The sequence below is a fragment of the Portunus trituberculatus genome, chromosome 27, assembly GCF_017591435.1.
Source record: "Portunus trituberculatus isolate SZX2019 chromosome 27, ASM1759143v1, whole genome shotgun sequence".
NCBI classification, from domain to species: Eukaryota; Metazoa; Arthropoda; class Malacostraca; order Decapoda; family Portunidae; genus Portunus; species Portunus trituberculatus.
This window is the reverse complement of record NC_059281.1, coordinates 16867402-16881108: the sequence shown is the minus strand read 5'-3', so window position 1 is coordinate 16881108 and position 13707 is coordinate 16867402. Positions and strand designations below refer to the sequence as shown.

Genomic DNA, 13707 nt, shown 5'->3' with positions numbered 1-13707 from the left:
ACAGTTCCACCCACTCTCACTCACTATCTTTCAGCCCAGTCTTCCATCCACCCACACAAGGCCTCCTCCACCTGCTCCACACAACGTCAGTAAGCTAAGGATACCGACCCTTAACGCCGCCCATCCTCTCACTCTATCACTTCTCGCTATCTGTTCCACTTGTTCACCTCCACTTGGCGAGACAATCCACACGACTCAATTACAATTTCATCCACTTCACGCAGTCCTCTGTCCACCTCATGCCCGTGATCCATCTGTAGCACTCGGCCTTCACTGTGTTAGCTTGTGCCATCCGCTTAATTAGCTGCCCAGCCATCCAGCCAGCCACACATCCATTCCAGATTCCACCCACTCCATTTAACTTTCCGCTTTCCCAATACGTATATGCTTTGTCCTCTCTTTCTCTCCCTCTCTCTGGCTCTCTCACGCGCCTCCCCCTCACACACGCCCACAATCTCCATCCACAACACAGCCAAAACTCTTCGCCATCCACCATGCACTACTATACTCTTTTCCACATTTCCACCGCCCTTCACTACTCTGGTATTAGTGGAGTATCTTATGCAATGGTTCATGAGTCTCGTGGTCCATTTGTTGTTGTGGATAGTGGAAGAGGAGGAGGCGGCGGCTGTTGGACTTTTATTTCTGTGTAGGACTTGTTGTTTGCCGACCACTGGTGAAAAGAGACGGTTGTTGGGAAGTGGGGCTTTTTGATGGAAGGTTTGGTGACAGAGGGTGAGTGGGAGGAGCTATGTATAGAGAGGACTGATGATGGAGGGCGACTGCTGGTGGCTGTCCATTTGTTCCTTTTGTTCAGTTTTCTTTTCTTCACCGCCTTTTCTCTATTCTTGCATGATTTTACAGTGTTTATATTAACATTACCTTTGAGTATGTGCACCAACATGCAACAGAAACTAGACTCCAAAAATATCCTTCAATTCTAAATAACATAATGACAGTGTTTTTGGGGGGAAGTGTCTGCTCCGTCACTTTTTATCTTTTAATTATTTTCCAACTCCACAAATTCCTGGGTAATAGGATGAACAAAGGGTGGAAATCATCTGGTACGGAGTCTCCTGGTACTACAATAATTTAATTAACAAGACACTTTGGCCTGAGAACAAATGGGCCGTAGCTCCTTTGGTCATCAGCTAAGTGATCATCGCGTCCACTGGGACCACAGAGGATAGGAAGCCACAGTGTTGCTCTTCGAAAAGAGTTTTGTCTTGGGGTTTGCCAGTAATGACAATACAAACCATCGTCATTTCCTTTTCTTTACATTCTTCCCCATCGTCCTTCTCTTCTTGTCCTCAATCTCTTCATCCTCCTTCTCCTCCTTCTTTCCCGTAACCCTTCTTTCCCATACCAACTCGTCTTTAGTTTTAATCCCATCACATTCAGAGCGTTAAAAAAGAGAGAGAGAGAGAGAGAGAGAGAGAGAGAGAGAGAGAGAGAGAGAGAGAGAGAGAGAGAGACTGTTTTGATTATTTTCTTCCTACGTAGCAAATCTCACTTGATATTTAATATGAATGAGATGAAATTATTAATACGTGAACATTTTTCTAGGTTTTTTTTATGGTAGAATGGTGTATGTGTGTGTGTGTGTGTGTGTGTGTTTGTGTATGTCTAAGAAGCAGTAGACGGTATCGGAGGCAGGCAGCAGCATTGGAGGCAGCGGAGAGCGGAAGGAAGAAGTCGTTGTTGAAGGTCAAGTGCAGGATTTGGGTGCCAATTTGTGTGCTAAACTCTACTTGGCCCAGTTGCCCGTGTGTGTGTGTGTGTGTGTGTGTGTGTGTGTGTTTCACTGTTTGATCAGCCAGACGTTACCCTACGGAACGAGCTCAGAGCTCATTATTTCCGATCTTCGGATAGGCCTGAGACCAGGCACACACCACACACCGGGACATCAAGGTCACAACTTCTCGATTTACATCCCGTACCTACTCACTGCTAGGTGAACAGGGGCTACACGTGAAAGGAGACACCCAAATATCTCCACCCGGCCGGGGAATCGAACCCCGGTCCTCTGGCTTGTGAAGCCAGCGCCTCTAAACACTGAGCTACCTGTGTGTGTGTGTGTGTGTGTGTGTGTGTGTAAGTTCACTGTGCTTTATACGCCAGTGCTCTCAGACTCACTCTCAGGTAAAGCATTACTTTACGTACGTGAGACGAAATTTGGCGAAAAACTTGAGCAGCGTTCGTGCTTTTATCGACCACACACACACATACACACACACACACACACACACACACACACACACACACACACACACACACACACACACACACACACACACACACACACACACACACACACATGGAAGTTTGGGTTCTAAAATTCGTGAAGCGAGAAAATTTCGTTTGAATCCTAATCGATCGTATGGACGGAGGTGGACAGTGGTGGGTGGTAATGGGCGGCCGCGTCACGTCCTCATATGGACGGTAGACTAATGAGCGTCCAGGAGGAGAAATGTATGAAAGTTAGGAGAAACGATGACAAATTAAAGAAAAAAGAAAGAAAACACTGACTAGAGGTTCACGACTAAAAGGAAGGCAAATGATCTGAAACTTATATTAAGGAAACAAAACGATAGCAAAAATGTCTGGGCGATACTAACCTACAAGGATGAGGAAGGGGAAGTGGAAGGGTAATTGGGGATGATATATGGACGGGATTTTGAGAGGATTATTTAGGGAAGAGAGAGCAATGGGGTGAAGGCGAGGGTAAGAGGCGAGGTGCAGGGAAGAAAGCGAGGCAAGAGGAGAAGCAGCAATTAGGGGAGATGGTGAAAGAGGGCCGCGTGGGTGTATGGAAGCTCAGGAGGGCGGTGAGGGCTGGCAGGGCGTGGGTGTTTGCCAAAGAAGGTCGCGAGAGATGTACATGACTTAGCAGGAGTGTCACGGGTGCGCTAATGATGAGAATTACTGCATTGGTGAGGAGGAGGAGGAGGAAAAGGAAGAGAATATATAAATGAGGAGGAATAACGAGAATGCGATTACACTTTCATCTGACGAATAGGAAAATTACTCTGCCTTCTTTGGCTCCTTTCTTAATTCATATGAAAACTTGTTCATTTGGCTCCTTTTTTGTTCAAGTGGGACTCGTTCATGGTGAAAGAAGGCAACATGTATCATCACGTCACTTAACGAGGTCTGAATATCTTGTCCTTTGCCTCGTCATGTAATTCCAACATCAAAACACGATGCTTGATGAATCCAGTGTTACTTACGTTCTTCCAGTTCTTAGATCCCATGTTTCTCAAAATTCTACGTCAAGGTTTTATTATATGATGTGTTCCTTGGAAATGTTTTTCCTCCAAATTCTTAACGTAATGAAACTTGTTTTGAACGACTATTTTTTTTTCTTCGCTTCACTTCACTTCTCTTCCATGTGTAGCGTTTTATCAAATACTTAAAATGCAATAAGATTCAGAGAGAGAGAGAGAGAGAGAGAGAGAGAGAGAGAGAGAGAGAGAGAGAGAGAGAGGAGAGAAGAGGAAGGAGGTGGGTGTTGGGAGTGGCAAACTCTCATCCTCTCATCTGCTCATCACGGGGCAACAAGGAGGAAGCGTTGTGACTTAGCGGAGAAGAGTTTGAGGAGGAAAGGAGAGAATGGTGGAGAGTTAATCCGAACTCTCCCCACACTGAAGAGACGGACTCTCTCTCTCTCTCTCTCTCTCTCACGTGCAGTAAATTGGTTTGCGGAAAGAGCGCTAACCAGCCAATTAGCTCCTCTAATTGGTTCGTAGCGTCAAGCCAAGCAGCCGATCAGGTGGCGGTCTCAGGTGATCCCCTCCGGTGCCTCAGTGTCAGGCAGCGCTGCAGTATTTTCGGCCGTGTGTCCCTTTGTAAAGCTATTTTTAGTCTTGTATTAGATGAACTTGCCTCCCTTTAATTTCTTCCTGCACTGGTTTCATTCGTGCTCCCTTTTTTATTTTTTATTATTTTTTTCTATTGAAGCCATCACTCCTTTTTGTAAATTTGTCTTTAGTTACATATTAAAGGATTTCTTTCATTATCTTCTTCTTAGCAGTATTTTCCACCATGCTCCCTTTGGCGACATATTTTTCTTTCTCTAAAACCCTACATTTTCTTTCTGTAAATCTATATTATGTTTCGCATTAGAGACGGTTTTCCTTTATTTTTCCATGTAAGCAATATTTTCACTAAGTCCCCTCTGTCGTTCTATTTCAAGTTACAAATAAGAGGTAAGCATCCCTTTTAGCTACCGGCGGTGTTCAGTTTTGTCCTGTTTGCTGTGATGCTGCTTGTTTCATGTCAACGTTCCGCCGCGAGGTGTAGTTGTGCATTGTGAAGACTTTCTTGCTTAGCTGTTCTTCTCTTGAGTCTATTTCTGGGGACGCGTGTAGCAAAGGGAAGGATAGTTGAGCTCTCTCTCTCTCTCTCTCTCTCTCTCTCTCTCTCTCTCTCTCTCTCTCTCTCTCTCTCTCTCTCTCTCTCTCTCTCTCTCTCTCTCTCTCTCTCTCTCTCTCTCTCTCTCTCTCTCTCTCTCTCTTCCTTCACACACACACACACACACACCCGGTAGCTCAGTGGTTAGAGCGCTGGCTTCACAAGCCAGAGGACCGGGGTTCGATTCCCCGGCCGGGTGGAGATATTTGGGTGTGTCTCCTTTCACGTGTAGCCCCTGTTCACCTAGCAGTGAGTAGGTACGGGATGTAAATCGAGGAGTTGTGACTTTGTTGTCCCGGTGTGTGGTGTGTGCCTGGTCTCAGGCCTATCCGAAGATCGGAAATAATGAGCTCTGAGCTCGTTCCGTAGGGTAACGTCTGGCTGTCTCGGCAGAGACTGCAGCAGATCAAACAGTGAAACACACACACACACACACACACACACACACACACACTCCAGATGATCACAGTGTCCCCAGAGTAACAATTCTCACCCACTCCAGGCTATTGCTCTCTCTCTCTCTCTCTCTCTCTCTCTCTCTCTCTCTCTCTCTCTCTCTCTCTCTCTCTCTCTCCCTTCTTGTCGGTTCCATCAACACATTCATTCCTACCCTTTCTCTTTCCCTCTTTCTTTCTCTTCCCCCTTCCCGACAACGGCTCCTGAGAGTGAGGGAGGTCGGCACAAGCCTGGCTCAGACTTGTGAAGCGAAAGGGAATCTCCGGAGAGTGAAGGCTTGTGTACACCGTCAAGGCGACGAGGTCGTTGCTCACAGGCGGTGTAGGACGAGGAGGTGCGTGGGGAATCACTATTTGTTGATTTTTATGACCCTGGCTGCGAGTAGCGGGCGTCGTAAATCTGAGATGGTCTTAAGATGGCCACGTTTTTCTCTCGTTCGTTTCGCTCGATGAAAAATACCAGTTTATCTATAAGGATTAGATTTATGTAGGTCTCCCGTGGGAACTTTGTGACGCTAATAGCCAAAATCAGGGGCTCGAGTTTGAGGGAATGTAGAAAATATATAGTGATATATGTGATATATTATGTAAATGTCATTTCTCGAACTTCTTTTGAAATTATTTTTCATACCTTTTTTTAGAGCGCCGTTTGTTTTTATACATTTGAAAACCTGAAGCCCAACTATCTTAGTGTCCCTCAGAAAGGATAAAATTTCCCAAAGATATTTTCCTTTTCCGATTGTGAAACTTTCCTGTGGATTTTGTAATGGAATCCTAATTGTCGTTTGTCCAGTTGTTAAGGTCTCGTCACGACAAAGGTGTCATATTAATCACGTCCATCAATAACCTACTTATGTTATTGAGGAAATGAGCGGATGTTAAAGAGATGGATCTCCGCACGGACTGTACCCGTGGCCAAACATGACATAGCTCTCATTGCATAGTTACCCTCTTCACTGTTGGTGACAACATGGCGTCTTGTTTTATTTTTCTAAATGAACGAAAATATATCTTAAGATACTAAAGGTTTTTAAATTTTCCGTCACGTTTTTGTATCCTATAAACTTCTCCCTTACTGTTTTCACCAACGTATACGAGAAATTGTAGGACATGGAGATGTAGCTATTCACTTGTTTTTTACAATTACTTTTGAAAACAAACTTTGTAGTCATTCAGAAACCGGAAGTAACAAGTCACAAGTGGAATGCCTTTTGTGTGTGTGTGTGTGTGTGTGTGTGTGTGTGTGTGTGTGTGTGTGTGTGTGTGTGTGTGTGTGTGTGTGTGTGAGAGAGAGAGAGAGCTTGAAAACAAATAGTGACAGACAAGTAAACAAAAATAAATACACAGAAACGAAGAAGAACGTTGCACATTAATGCTGAAACACGTCCACTCGCTCCCCAGCCGCCGAAGAAGAAGAGGAAGAGGAGGAGGAGGAGGAGGAGGAGGAGGAGGAGGAAAGACAAGAAGATAGAAGAGGAAAAGGAAATGGAAATGGTAGAGGGAAAGAAAACAATGTCCGGGAAATAAAGAAAGAGAAAAATACAGGAAAACAAATAAGAACGTGAAGAAGATGAAGGTGTAGGAGAAAAGAAGAGAAGAAAACACACACCATCTTTTCCACAACCCTTCTCTTTCTTTCCAGTCCTCGTCCATGCCGCCAGACATCCTAGCTGGCGCAGGGAATTCACACACACACACACACACACACACACATGTCCTGGTACAGCTGGCACCATCAGTATGTTCTGGTGTGGTTGAAGAGAAACACTGGGGCCTTTCCCTGTGTTTATTGTAAGATACAAAGCGTATTGAAGCTTGGTAGACTTGGTAGCGATTAGCCGTGGAGGCTTGAGAAGTAGCCGGCGGCCAGAGCGAGACTAGTAGTCGGTAGCGGCTAGATGAAGCTTGTAGTAAGCGTGATGATGTAGAATTACAGTCTGCACACTGGAGTGTGACTGTAGACAGTAGACTGTAGAACTAGACTGGCTGTGCAGGACAATATAACCAGTCAAAGAGAGAAGGCAAGCGGATTGTCAGGCAGAGTGTGAGCCTATTCCCGAAGCTGTGTTGGGAACGACTGAGCGTGGCGTGGGGTTGTGCGTAACAAATACCCATGGTCGCAGTACATCATACGGTAGAACATTACATTACCGTGCATAAAAGTAGTCTGTCTATGATACACACACACACACACACACACACACACACACACACACACACACACACACACACACACACACACACACACACAAAAAATCGAGGAGTTGTGACCTTGTTGTCCCGGTGTGTGGTGTGTGCCTGGTCTCAGGCCTATCCGAAGATCGGAAATAATGAGCTCTGAGCTCGTTCCGTAGGGTAACGTCTGGCTGTCTCGTCAGAGACTGCAGCAGATCAAACAGTGAAACACACACACACACACACACACACACACACACACACACACACACACACACACACGCACACACCTTCCAAATAAAAATTATGCTAGGCTCTCGTAAATTACCCTGCTGTAGCAAGAATAACCAAGGGCGCAATAATTAATCGTAGGGGAATATTTTACTTAAGAGGTGAATGTACATAGTGGCGTCTGTTGTTTACTTAGTGCAAGTGATCCTGCTATACATTCATTGAAGATGTTTGATAAGATATAGTGGTAATAACGACGGTGGATGTGGAGGGAGAAGGAAACGCGTAGAGACCTTAGAAAAAGATGATTAAGATAAGTGGAGATGAAATTGAAAGAAAGATTTAAGAGTTTTTATAAGTTAGTAAGGTTATAATGTTTAACCTTATTGCTTCCTCCTGGCGTCCTCTACATGCCTTTTTAACTCCAGGTTCTCAATTAATCTCACCTGCCTCTCATTCCACTCCCCTCTCACTCCTCTTACTCCTATCACAGTTTTTTTTTTTCTCTCAATTACTCATTGCGCTTCATTCAAGTCACTCCTCGCTTATTCCAGTCCTTCAGTTCTTTTTTACAAGATTTTTTTTCATTCCTCGCCATTATTCTACTTATTCAGCGCTGTATTTCCTCTTCATTCTTTAGCTTCTTCCACTCTTTTCGTGTATCTATCATTCCACTGACTCATTCCACTCCATTCTATCACTCCCTCCACTTCTTATGTCCCTCTCATTCCACTTTCTTCCTCTCATTACATGTTATTTCACCTCTCTTAACATCATTCTCAATCTGCAATCGTGTTGATTCTGCGTCTCTGCTCCCTCTCACTCCCCTCTCACTTCCCCCTCTCTTCCCTCTCTCACTTCCCTCTCTTTCCTCTCTTCCTTGTCTCCATGGTAATCGCTCTCCCTAATCCATGGACTTCCAATCCCATCACCTCTCCCCTCTCCTCTCCCTAGCTCTCCCTTCTTTCCGTTCCTCTAAACTCTTCACTGATTAAGAAAAAAATGTTGGAAAAATGTAAAAGAAATTACTCGTTTTCTTTCGTTCGTTCTTTTCGTGTTTTTATTCATGTTTTCTTTCATCCGTTTTTTTTCTTCCTCTCTTTCTTTGGTTTATTTTTATACGTTTTTTTTTTCTCTCTTTCTCTTTCTTCCATCTAGCCACATCTTCATTGCCTCGTGATCCTTTACGCCTTCTCCTTTCCCTCCTCCTCCTCATCCTCCTCCTTCTCCTCTTCTTTTCTTTTTTTCCTCCATATCTGTCTTTCTTATCCTGTGCATCTTCCGTAATTAGATACCGTTGATTCTCTCTCTCTCTCTCTCTCTCTCTCTCTCTCTCTCTCTCTCTCTCTCTCTCTCTCTCTCTCTCTCTCTCTCTCTCTCTCTCTCTCTCTCTCTCTCTCTCTCTCTCTCTAACAGTTTCGTAATACACAAGAATTTTCCTGGTGTTTATATTTTTTCCTCTGTGATCCTTTGTGTCTCCTCCTCCTCCTCCTCCTCCTCCTCCTCCTCTCCTCCTCCTCCTCCTCCTCCTCCTCCTCCTCCTCCTCCTCCTATTCTCTTTTTCTTCTGGCCTTACCTCACCACCTACTTCTTCTGAATACTTTTTTGGTAAGTCGCCAAAATGACCCACCTCCTTTCTAATCTCCCGCAAGTGTCTCCCTCCCCCCCCCTCTCTCCTTCCCTCCTGCTCTCCTCCTTTTCCTCCCCATTGATTCTCCTCCTTTCCGCTCCTCTTTTGTTTTCTTGTCTCTCTCTTTTCTTTTTCTGCATCTCCTCTCACTGTTTTCTCTCACAGTGTTTCCTTTTTCTCAACTTTTCTTATGCATTTTCAGTTTCTCTCTCTCTCTCTCTCTCTCTCTCTCTCTCTCTCTCTCTCTCTCTCTCTCTCTCTCTCTCTCTCTCTCTCTCTCTCTAGTTCCTCTCTTTGTCTCACATCACCGACGTCCGTATGACAACACACACACACACACACACACACACACACACACACACACACACACACACACACACACACACACACACACACACACACACACACACACACACACACACACACACACACACACACACACACACAGTATCTCTCCCTTCAGACACATGTTCCTCCACTTCCTTTCTTTGTCTATGGCGAGGCTCAGTCCTTGTCTAGTCCCAGTTGGCTCTATCTCTTTACCACACTCAAAGCTGCGTTCGAACGTGGAGAGAGAGAGAGAGAGAGAGAGAGAGAGAGAGAGAGAGAGAGAGATGCGTAACTAGATTTCTTTTGTTATTTGCAAGGGAGCAACAGAAAGCGAGCAAGGAATGAATAGAAAAGTGCAAGTATGTAGGACGAGTGAATACTGAGTTAAGAATAGATGTGTTTTGTGCAGAGAGAGAGAGAGAGAGAGAGAGAGAGAGAGAGAGAGAGAGGAGAGGGAGAGTTGGGGGGAACAAAAACGCAAACTTAACCAGAAACAAAAATTACGTGCTAGAACTGGTCAGAAAGTTGATAATTAAACTGCCCAAGCTTCTACAAACACCATACCGTGAAAAATTGCGAAAGAATACAAAAAAGTACGATTAAGAAAAAAAAACACGGAAAATTAGTTTAAAAATGCAAAGGAGACGAGGCTGAGCAGAGGATGAAGACAGACGATACATGGAGAGGTGTGTGTGTATTGTAATGTTTCGCTGAGTTGGCCAATCTTTTGACAGTGGTTCCTTTGTGAAGCTGTGACGAGGCTGCCTGCTCACCACACTCACCACAGGACACTCAACACCACACTGCTGCACTCTCTTCCTCCTCCTCCTCCTCCTCCTCCTCCTCCTCCTCTTCCTCCTTCTTTCCTGATTTTATTATCGTCTTCCTCTTCTTACTCCTTCACTTCAGGTATTTTATTAGCTTCATCATATTTTCACTTTCATATTTTCTTCCATGTCTTATACTTCGTTATATTTTGGTCCTTATCCCTCTTATATCCCTTTTCTCTCCTACCATTTTTTGTTTTGTTTTTCTATTCTCATCCCAAACATTATTAAAACTTTTTGCAGTATCATTATATTTCCTTCATTTCCTTCATTTTCCTTCTTTCTCCTACTCTTCTTACATTAATACCATCGCCATCATTATCATTCTCACCATTATTATTATTATTATTATTATTTTTCTACCTTAGCCTTGAGACCTCTTCTGTCCTTCATTCTTTCTCCCTCTCTTCTTCCCACACTTCATTTGCCCCAGTGACATCAATAGTAAGAATAACAGCATTGTTTTTATCCCATCATTTTTACCATTATCATCATTATTGCCATTATCTTCATCATCATCATCATATTCATCCCTTCTTGTCATTTGTTCTTGGCCCTTATCCTGTTTCCATCTTTCGCATCTCCTCCTCCTCCTCCTCCTCCTCCTCCTCCTCCTCCTCCTCCTCCTCCTCCTCCTCCTCCCTCTCCTCCTCCTCTTTCTCCTCCTTCACCCCCTCCTTCTCGAATTTCTAGGTAGTCTCTTCTCTTGTTTTCTCACAGTGGAGGTAGAAGGTATATTTATTCAATTTTCCCCGCCTCAGGCTTTTCCCAAGAAGAATTTGAATAAAAAGATATATTCACTTAATCGAAGAGAGAGAGAGAGAGAGAGAGAGAGAGAGAGAGAGAGAGAGAGAGAGAGAGAGAGAGAGAGACGGGGTGAATGCTTTAAAGGCCTAATGTGCCCAATTTTCTACTATTCTTTTTTAAATCTTTTGTTCGCTCCCTCGTGTTCCAAAGGGAGGGAAAAAATATCAGAGAGGAGAGGGAGATGAAAGAGAAGAAAACGAGAGGGAGAGAAGGAGAGGTGAACATTCTCTCTCCCCCAAATGAAAGCCAATCAGCGAGTTATGTTTCCGCATACGGTTGTTGGCTGCTTACCAGTGAGGCTGTGATTGGTCAGAGAGCCACTGTGGTCTTGTTAGAACTGGCTAGCTGTGTTGCTCCAGTCTCTATCCTTCAGTCTTAGGTCAGTATTCAAAAACGCATTGCTCTCTCACCACGACTTTGGAAGAGTGTTTCTCCAGTTAATGAGGTAGAAATCTTGTCCTTCCGCCTCTAGAACCGTTAAAACACCTTCAAATATTAGTACAATTTAAATTCAGCCTCTTGAAACAGTGGAGGTGAAGCGTAGAGCTGTTTGAGAATACGAGTCTTACCCATATTCTGAATCACTTCCGCACCGCACCTTCACTATTTCCAAGGCCTCTACTTGAAATGACACGGGTTTTTAAGGATATTTCTGTAATTTTTGTGACATGTTAACAAGTTTTCTGGGTTATCAAAGGGAAAAAATACTCTTTAGAACTCGTCTAATTGTCTTCGTAGTCTTTGAAATTGGTCGCGGTGAGAGTGAGAAGCGTTACTGAATATGGCACATGGAGGAGAGTTGGCCGAGTTGTATCTGTGTCTATGTTTGCCTTAAGGATTGGATACCTAGGTTGTTCCCGGCTCTTGAACAGTGTCTCTTAGTAGAACAAAGAATATGGAGAAGAAAGAGATGTTTTTTCTTTATTGATGGATTTATTTTGTTTTTATCCTCCAGTGTAAAATAGACTGAAGAAAAAGGGTATAAGAGGTTTTTTTTTCGTTTTTAGAATATTTTTCCCTCATTTTATATTTCCGTTAGAAAGAAAAAGTGGTGTTTATTCGTTTTGTGGAATTGTTTTATTTTCATTTATTCTTCCGACATAAGCTGAAAAAATGTTGATTATGTTTATTCATTCGAGTACAATTATTTTATTATGTTTATTGGCTCGAATTATATTAATAAAACTTTGTATCTTATTTATACTGATGGAATTATTTATCTTCCTTCATCAGTCTATAAGAGAGGAAAAGTTATATTTTTATCTGGATGATCTAAAAGTTTTGTTTCATTTAGCGGAATTATTGTGTGTCTTCATTTAGTTGTCTGATTTAATAAGCGAGTCTGACCTTGTGTGATTTCATCGGTGATATTGGTTTGTTATTTTACCGGTATCATTCATCTTTAACCTCTTCAGTACTGGGACGTATTTTTACCACGAGTTTTAAATATAATTAGACGATTTAATTTATAGTAAGAAGGGTCTATGGAGGTCAAAAGATAAATGGGCAGAGTCTTTACTATTTAATCCCAACATAAGTTTCTGAAGCTGTTTAAAATCGCCAAATAGTAAGCAGAATGAGTATTAAAAAACGCGTCGTAGCATTGAAGAGGTTAGAGAAAAACTACTCATTTTATGTCTGCGAGATTATTTCATATCAACTGATGAACACTACCATACTCATAAGTAACTGTAATCTTACCTGTAGATTTTGTCCCTCATTGTTTGGGTTTTTATATGCCTTATTTTCAGTCTCTTACTTTTCACTCATTATTTCCCATCCTCTACGCAATCATACTGTAAGATCATCCTTATTGAGACCATGCAATGATAATATGCTCGTTACTGTATTAACTAATCCACTAAATAACTCACCTTTAATATCGCTAGAGCTTCTATGCATTTAGTCTTAATATGTTTTTAACTTTTAATCTTTATAATACTTTGAATTTTTCTTATTAAACTTATGCAAACATTTTTTTTTCCTACTTACAAAAATTTTCCTTCATTTTATTATGGTTTCTATCCACTAATTACAAGGCAGTCTCACGCCCTCGCTTCTTGATTGGATGAAACGCTGCTGGCCACTCACTCCTTCCCGTTATGCTCCTTCCTTAAGTTTTTCTTTTCAATCCCTTGATGGAAATTAATATTCATAATGGAAGGGATTGTGTTTTAATGTTTCCGTGGCTTTGATCTGAATCCAGAGAGAGAGAGAGAGAGAGAGAGAGAGAGAGAGAGAGAGAGAGAGAGAGAGAGAGAGAAGAGAGAGAGAGAGATTTGTGTATGCATGTATGTATGTTCACAAATCCACAAATCCACAACAAGCAATGCAATCGTTACATTTAATCTTTACCATCACTTGAATTTCCTCCCCTGGCCAGCGCCGCTCCCCTGTGATTCAGAAACATCCTCTCTTTATAAAACTTGGTATATTCCGCCGCTAAACTTTTTCCAATCTCGACACTCACTAATGACTTTTCACCAACCCTATCCTGCTGGCGGGCGCTGCCATGGAAAAGACAAGTGGCACGACAAGCAACGGAAAAAACGCTCCCCCAACACCATTTTCAGTCATAAGGGAATTTTGCTTCACGGTTTAATGTTCCAAAAGCAAAATAGAAAGAAAAAAAAAGGTTAACATGACGTCTGTATCACTCTTGCTTTTGGAGAATAGAGAGGGTGATTCCTGACCCTTCCTCTTTTTATTTATTTTTTTTTTCATCTCGGGCTACACCCACCTTCATTCCTCCCCTCTTCCTCCTCTTCCACTTTTCTCCCATTCCTCCCTCCCTCTCATCGTTCTTCACCTCAAAATAAATATCACTCATAGTTTGGTC

At 42.9% G+C, this 13707-nt stretch overlaps 1 protein-coding gene across 12 annotated transcripts in view; it reads left to right on the top strand.

The window, feature by feature from the left end:
* Positions 1-13707, top strand: part of LOC123509945 (pleckstrin homology domain-containing family G member 5-like) — a 491065-nt gene that overhangs the window by 387885 nt on the left and 89473 nt on the right. The gene's annotated exons all lie outside the window — the stretch shown is intronic.